Below are 8,673 nucleotides of genomic sequence, written 5' to 3' on the forward strand. Positions count from 1 at the left end.
AACCAATTACGGATTTCCATATTTAAGCCTAAGCTTCTAAAATAATCTATCTTAATTTCTCAAAACTTAAAAATCCTCATAATCCCAAAGTATATCATTACTTCATAAAATCACCAATATCCACCACAACCCACGTCATACACAAAACACCAATATTTAAACCCGAACAGCCAACAAATCTCATAGTCTAAACCAATCATACTAACAACTCCATCACCCAATCCAATCAACCCCGTTACTCCTCGGACTCAGTCCGGCAAAACCAACCAGCAATTAAAATACAGTGTAATGTGCTAGTGCAAAAATACATTAAATTCACGAGAATTCTTTGAAAAAAATACTTACATTGCTATATAATGATTTCCGAAGGATCACGAAACTGAAAAAGGCGACGTCTGAGCAACACCACAGTGTAAAATACACTGTGGCCGTGGGTCACAAATACCCACTTTTCAACGGAGACAAACGAAGACCCCAAAATGATAGGGTAGGGCCTAGAGAGGTCGGTGAAGCCAATGGTGGTGGTGGTTTGCCGTGGATGGCGGCACATGGTGGTTTAAGGCCAAAAGTACAAATCGGAAATGGACTTGGTGGGGCTTCACCGGTGACGGATCGGAGCCGGGGTTGGGTCCAAAGGATTGCCAAGAGGTCGGGGATGAAGTGGTAGGAAGATGGTGGCCGGTGGTGGAACGACGGCGGCGCAGCGGCGGAAAGAGTGCCGCGGCTTCGTGGGTCTCGTGGTGGCTAACGGCGGCACAAGGGAGGCTAAAAATGGAGGGGTAGCTTCGTCGGCGGCAGGGGAAGCGGAGGGGCTGGGCGGTGTCGACCACCGCCGGCGGACGACGGTGCTGGGAGGGAGAGAAGGAAACGGGCGGAGGAGAGGAGAGAGAGAGATCGCGCGGGAGAGAAGAAACCGAAGGAAAATAAGGAGAAAAGAAAAAACGAGAAAAAGAAAAGGAGAGGGAAGAAAAAGAGGGAAAAAAATGAGGTCCAATCCTCATAACTAGGGTCACGAAAATGATCCAACGGAAACGATTTTAAAACCACAAATTAAATAAAATAATTTAAACGTAATGGTAAAGTCAAATTGAAATAATTAAATCACCCAGTGATTAATTTAAATATTATAAGCAATTTAAATGCATAACAATAAATAAATATGAAGAAAGCACACAATAAAATAATTTTCACCAAATTAACAAATTAAAATCATAGAAATAAACTCACTAAAAATCCAACCAATTTTAAAATAAGAGGATAAATTTTTGAATAAATAATAAAAATCCTTCAGTAAAAAATTACACTAAAATACGGGGTGTTACAGGTGAGCTCCCAACCTCCTTTAATTTGTAAAGACTTGATGCTAGTGTTGGACAGATTTTCAACAAAGCACTTAAACTTGACAATGCACGAGAAAACTTCAGATTTTTGAGTCATTGAATACAACCGCGTAAATATGGAGAAGTCATCAATAAAAATAAAATAATGATTACATCCTCCAATAGATGAAATAAGATATGACCGAACGCAAAAATGAATGCTTTTAAAGGATTGAAACTAACTCTTGAAAAACTATTAAAGGGCAATTGTTTTCATTTTGCAGGTTGACAAGGTTCATATACAAAGGAAGATACATTTTGTGGGGACACTAGAAGTTCAAAGTGCCTGAGAACATGATCAGTTATCAGTTGGGCTGGGTGTCCAAGTCTGAGATGCCATAGAGACTTTGATGCTTTCACTCCCAACATGCAGGTGAACCTTATGTTATGTTTTAGAAATAATCTTCGTAGGTGGATGGGGGTATAGCCCATCCTTACTGCACCTGTGATGTAGTAGCTTCTTGGTCATGCAATCCTTGATAAATCGTCAGATACGGTGAGTTAAAAAAACAGTTATTGTTTGCACACGATTTCTGGATGCTTCGATGATTGATCGGAGATTTAGTTAGGACAATAAAAGACATTATTTAATGTAAATAAGGAGGTTGGAGTATGAGCTATGCTAGAACCATAATGTAGTATAGGTAGAGAGGAATCATTTTAACTGCAACTGACTCAAAACCTTGATATGGTTGTTGATTTGAGAGATTATCCAGCCGGTTGTAATGTGAGTGATTGCCCCACTGTCAACATATCATGCTTGGTCTTTGAGGTTTTATTTTTTGGTGGCAATCGTGCATCTAATTGTATGGAAAAATAATGACCCTGGTAAGCATGATCCATCCTATGAAAGCAATCAAAAGCTTGGTAATTTTTTCATCCACATATTTGACATGGAACTAGTGTAGGTGTGGAAGATGAGTTGCTGGAATTGAAGTTCATATGTTGGGCTAATTGCTTTTTGTTCTTGTATTGTTGATATTTCTGAGATGAGCCAGAGTATTTAGACTTTGAGTGGGGAGGATGAATGTTAGGTTAATGCAAGTAGAGAGCAAACCCCATGGCTTCAGTGAAGGGTGTTTGTGCAGCTAGTAACAGTTCGTGATTTAATAATTCTTCTAGGAATTCTTCAAATTTCATGGGAGTATTGCATGTAGCAAAGTTAAAGGCACTGCCAAAGGGGGTGTAAGAGGGGTCGAGTCCTCTAGTGATGTATGAGATGATATCCTCATCATCTACTCATTTCCCCACTACTACTACTTGATTAGCCAGTGCCTTGGTTATGGAAAGAAATTATTGGCAAGACTCTACGTCTTGATGGAAACTATATGTAATTGCCTTTTGAGATGGGCAATTCTGGAACAAGATTGAGAGGAAAATCTTGAGGCTAAGGATTTCTACACTTGCCTTAAAGTGTTAAGACCAGACCAGTTGAAAACACAACATTAGTAAGCATGGCATTAATCCAACTGAGAAGGTATTGATGCTTCTTAATCTAGATGATATAATATGGATTTATACTCTAAGAAACAGGAAGGTTTCATGGAGGGCATAGCTCACTGCCATCAACATTGCCCAAAAACTCATGACTCCTTAAAACAGGAAGGAATTGTGACAACTATAACAAGTAATTTGAAATGTCCAGTTTAACAAAGACTAACGGTGTGATGTTCGGAAAAGAAAAAGTGGTGGGAGCAGAACTAGAATTAGCCATAACAATAGGTGTAGACCTTTGGCGCTCTAATACCATGTCAGAACAAAGTATAGAATGAAGAAATTTCTCACTTTCATTATATGATCTGTACAATTATATATAAAATTTGTAGGCAGTAATCTCCTAATATATACAAGGTAACGAATCAACATTGAATATCTATCCGCTCGGATATTCAAAGTGCAGCTATGATGGAGCTAATATCTTGGATTGTGTTGTCTGCACTGAACTATGACCTTGAGACTTGAATGATGACTGATTTGGAGTAGCTTGAATCATGGGCATTACGACCCTGGTTTCAATTAAGGATACTTTTTTGAAATAACTTATAAAATAATTCTAAAAGTTTTTACAAAAATACACCCATTTTTATAAATATATATATATAACTACATATTTATTAATAGAACTCCCTCGATAAGCAATTGCCGTTCCCAATCAAACTCATTGCATTTTAATGTTGTTTGAACTTCGAAGCCCAATTTAAATCCTACAAAGTGTGTTGGGTTAGTGGAGCGTGGTTTATTCTTGTGGCCGACCAATTTGATGAACCGACGTGACAAGGATTCTTCACTGTTATTTTGGTGGATTTTCAATGTGGCTTGGGTCATGGAGTGCAGTCTTAGGCAGATAGGCCCAAGCCAAAGCGAAACACAAGATGAAAAGTTTGATCAGCACTCGCTTGGCATGTTGCTAGAGCGAAGATTAGACAGAAAGCTCATTTGAGGCTTGCTCGACACTTCGCTAGAGTGAATCTCATAAAGTACCACTGCTCACCAGGCCAGCAACGAATATGAAATAAATAAATAGATAAATAGAAAGTATGTTGATGGTTCCAATTCGTAGCAATCGATCTATAGGAATCCCCCATGCTTGGAGCATATAACATATAAGACCGATCGAGCAATAATGCGATGATCACGATGAATTGCTAGAACGTGGAACAGAATATAGATCAAGGACTAGGAGATCCAGTCTCTGGATACTCCCAATAATAGTCCTTTGTTCTACATTCGGTCTCTTTATAATGGGTGCTTGCCATAATTCGTGGGTGCTTCTTAAAAGGAGAAAAAAGAAGAAAGAAAAAGCTACTATGCATAAATTAAGATTTGCAGCTTTTAATTTCTGTGGGTCTATCAAAGATTAGATTCTCGATGATCATTTGCCATATTCTTTTACCCCTTAGTCGTGTTAATCACTCTTCAACGTTCAATGAATATTGTAGCTTTGGAAGAAGGAAAACAACAAAGAGTGAATAATTCATGTGGTACTAAGTAGACCCCTGAAATTAAAGTTTATTAGCATCATGCCTGTGAAACAAGCAGCATCAAATTCCTATATTATAGCAAGGCGATCGATAAGCTAGCTTTGCTATCCGCATCGATCTGATCTTTTGGCCGGCCAGTACCACCAACACGTACGTCATAGTAGCATATATATAGACGTATGTTTGCTGATGAGAGATCAGTAATTAGCCTAACGATATATATTGTTATCAAATATAATGTTGTTTAAGTCCGGCATGTTCCCTCCCGTCCTTTTGGAGAAGGGGGGTTTTTGTAGTGTTTTCTTAATGTTTGTAATTTTGTTTATTAATAAAAGAAATAGACTATTGGACTTATGTCCATAGCAAGGGAACCCCTCCTCTTTTGGAGGATGGGGGAGTTGGATACCCCTCCTCTCCTGGAGGATGGGGTGGTCGGATACCCCACCTCTTTTGGAGGTGAAAAGAGGTGGGGGATGGTTTTATCTCTATTTATTACAGAGGGTGATAATCTCTTATGAGAGTTTCTAGAAGTTAAGACAATATCCATCACAAAGAAATTTGTGTGCGGGGAGGCGTACAATAAATGTGTAGTTTGACTTGTATTCGATTAGTTAACTTCCTTCATGGATGAAATGAAGTCTATTTCCTATAAAAAAACAAAAAAAAACAAAAAAGTCCGGCATGAAAATTACTATGTCGATTGATGGAGTTACCAATTTTAAAATTAAACGCATTAATTTGTATTTTTTTCTATTTCATTGTCGTCTCGTTTGGATAGTGAGATGAGATGAGATATTGGTTTTATAAGAGTTGAATAAAATATTGTAAGAATATTATTTTTTAATATTATTATTGGTTAGATATTTGAAAAAGTTGAATTGTTTATTATATTTTGTATGAAAATTTGGAAAGTTGTAATGATAAGATGAGATAAGATCGTTTCTGTATCCAAACAAACCCTTAGTCTTTGATCCATACCCCTCTTAAAACCAGCTAATTATATATGTAGATCTCATGAATACATAAGAAATTTTGTAAGGCCCAGTCTGTGAGCCCGGACCAGTTCGCGAGAGGCCCAGCCTTTTTCTTGTAAGATTTGCGGAACGGCGCCGTTTGGGTTAGTTTCTTTTGCTTTCTCTTCTGCTTCCTCCCGTTTCTTTCTCCCTCATTCTCTCTTTCAGTTTCTGATTTTTCCCCCCCATCTAGACCTCTCTCTCTCTCCCACGTCTCCTTCTTTTCTTTCGGTTTCTTCTTCATTTCTTGTTGCTGGAATTATTTTTGAGTTTCCGAATCCCATGCCCTAAACTTCTTCAATTTCGGTGTTCTTTCTCGCGCTGCACGTAGTTTCGGTATTGCCGTATGCTACATTCCTCTGTTTTCTCTCCATTTTTGCATCTCGGTTTTCCTCTGCAACACACGGGCATCACTTCGCATCCCTCCATTTTCGACTGGTAAGAGTTCCATCTTCATTCCTTTGATTTTCGGTTTCCCTTGCTGCAGTGTGCAGATTCTGTTTTTGATATTTATTTTTTGATGTTCCTCCTCTATATAGTTTGTTGTTGCCGTGAGTTTGGGTTTGCATTTCGTCGGTTCTTGAGTTTCCGTGACTTGTGATTCCTAGTTATTGGGCTTTCGATTCTCGGCTTCTTGTGTAACTAGTAAAACCATTACGGGAGAAATTCATTTTCGTTGGTAAGTTAGCCTCGTTCTTAGTCTCTTACGCACGCACACACACTTTACTTCATGTCAGTTTATTTTTCACTTCAATGAAATATTTGGAGGTGTATTGTGAGTTCTCGGACACTTTTTGTGAATTAACAAACACTTTGTGTTGGAATTGGCTTGGAATTGTGAATTGTTTTGGGTTGGTCGAGCAGTAAATCGAGTAATGCTTGGGTTTGTTTGGGGGCTGTTTTTGTGCTATATGGGTTTCTATTTGACTGTTGGGAGTGGAGATTAATAGTTGGAGCTGCATTGTGGTTGAGTTGTGATGATTGCTTGGAGTTAGGGGCCTTTGAGGTGGGGTTGATATTTTGGTTATTTGTGTTTGACGTGGATTTTGGTGGGTGTTTTGGTAATTGTTTAAATTAGAATATGGTATTTTCGGGTTGAAATGCGGGCTGTCCAAATTACTATTAGTAGTATTAGTGAGTTGTTTTTGCTATATTATGGGTTGAGATTATGAGTGTTAATATTTAGATGGACGTTATGTCAATTATCGTTTAATACTCAACGTATCTATATTATTTTTATGAATAGGTGACGAGATTGATAGAGATCATTTTCAAGGCTTAGATAATACGCTGCAGGAGTCAGGTAAGCGGGGTTCCTATGCTGGGTTTTATACAAGTTAATAAGACTGAGGTTGATTTTATGAAAACTTGCATAATTTGTGTTGTGTTGGGAACTTGTGAAAACAAAGATCAACCTCGGTCACTATTCTGCATTATTCATGAAATCTGTGTGAAAAAGAGAAAAATATGTTCTGACATGCATTGTGTAGACATGAGCTAAATTCTGTCATGTGATTTCTGAAATCTGAAAAATGAGCGATATTGAGAATATGAAAAGTTGTGCATTTATTCGAAAAGATATTTTGGCTTTTGTGTTCAGTGTGTGTAAACTGTCTGATTCTGTTTTGATACTCTGTATTATCTTGATATAACATCTGAAAACCTTTGGCATGGTGTAGTGGTTTTCGTATCTGACTCTGTCTCTGCTTTGCTCTGCTCTGCTCTGTTTGGGTTGGTACCGACTTCTCTGTCTCTGAGTGCACCCACTTTGGAAACAAAGTGGTTTTATTGTGGTCTTTCCTGTGTGCACACTCGGGGCTCCGAGAAGAATAAAGGAAAGATTTCACCTCTGTCTCTGCCTGGTTTGGCCACCGGGGTTAGCACAACCCTACCACGGGGGTGAAACATGGTCTCTGCTCTGTTTGATGCTCTGTTTTGATCTGATGATGATACTCAGTTTATGTTATGCCAAAGTACCATGGGTTTTACTTGTTTTAAAACCATCGCTCTGTTATTTTGAAAATATGTTCTGTTCTGCATGATAACTCTGGAAAATATTTTATTCTGCATACTCTACTTTATAAATGCTCATGTTTGCACGCTAGCATATGATTTCTGCTTACTGAGTTGTGATAACTCACCCCCTATCATGATAATATTTTTCAGATGATGTGGAGAGTCCAAATGAGGACCTGGATTAGATTGGTGAACATGGTTAAGCTGAGGAGATGTAGTTGGAATAAGGACTCTTGATGTTCTTAGTTTTTATTGCCTTTGAGTTTTAATTATATGTTTGGGTTTAGTAGGACCTATGGTGTTTTCAGTTTGGTATGTTACTATTATCGGGAGGTTATGGACCCCTTTGATTTATTATTATTGCATTAAAGTTTGTGTGGAGTTTGTAATGAGATTATTGAGAAGATTTGAGATTGACTTCATTTATAAAGTTTTTGGAGAATTTTTCTTTAGATGTGTTGGGAGACATGTTTATGAGTGACAAGTAGTAATTCTCCAAGCCACCCGGGTTCGGGGCGTTACAAATTTCACAATGTTGAATCATGTACACTTGATCATGACTCTCTCTCGATGAAGTTAGAAAAATGATAAAGACACAACTTGATCTTTAATTTATACATCTTTTTACCTAACCTTGTTTCAAATGGAGGATCAGTAGAGTCGTACTTTTCTACAATAGTCCATTTCTTTTCTTCGTTCATGGATCCTAATCAATCTGCTAAAACAATAGATGCTGGATTTGATCCATTGATCCAAAAGTGCCACCTCCACAAAGATGCATCTTTACCCACATTGGGAGTCGTGAGACTTAGAAGAGATCTTTGGCCGGAAAGATATCTTAGATTCTTCTCTTTCCAAATTTGCTAATTTAAACTCTAGCTGGGTTTGAATTATTGGCTGCTTAATTAGGTTCTATATATACACTATACTGCCCTATGTTCACATCATAGCCAAGTAGAAGCTCATATCTCTAGCTTCTTCCTTGCGAGCCCCTTTATCAATCAAACCCCAAATTACACCAAAAATTATGTCTCGTCCATGTATTGCCACGACAAGCATCGATGGCCACTACCCTAGGACAAAGGTCAGGAAGCAGGTGGAGGTGCCATACACTGAACTTCAGTTGAAAGGTATGTTTAAACGTTTTGACAAAGACAACGATGGGTATCTAAGCAGGAAAGAGCTTACAAATGCCTTCTCTAGCTTTGGTTCGTCCGTCCCTCTCTGGCAAGCTCTTCGAGCACTTTGGCAGGCTGACAGTAATGGAGATGGTCGCATCAGCGA

This window comes from Juglans regia, chromosome 6 (genome assembly GCF_001411555.2).
Source record: "Juglans regia cultivar Chandler chromosome 6, Walnut 2.0, whole genome shotgun sequence".
NCBI lineage: Eukaryota > Viridiplantae > Streptophyta > Magnoliopsida > Fagales > Juglandaceae > Juglans > Juglans regia.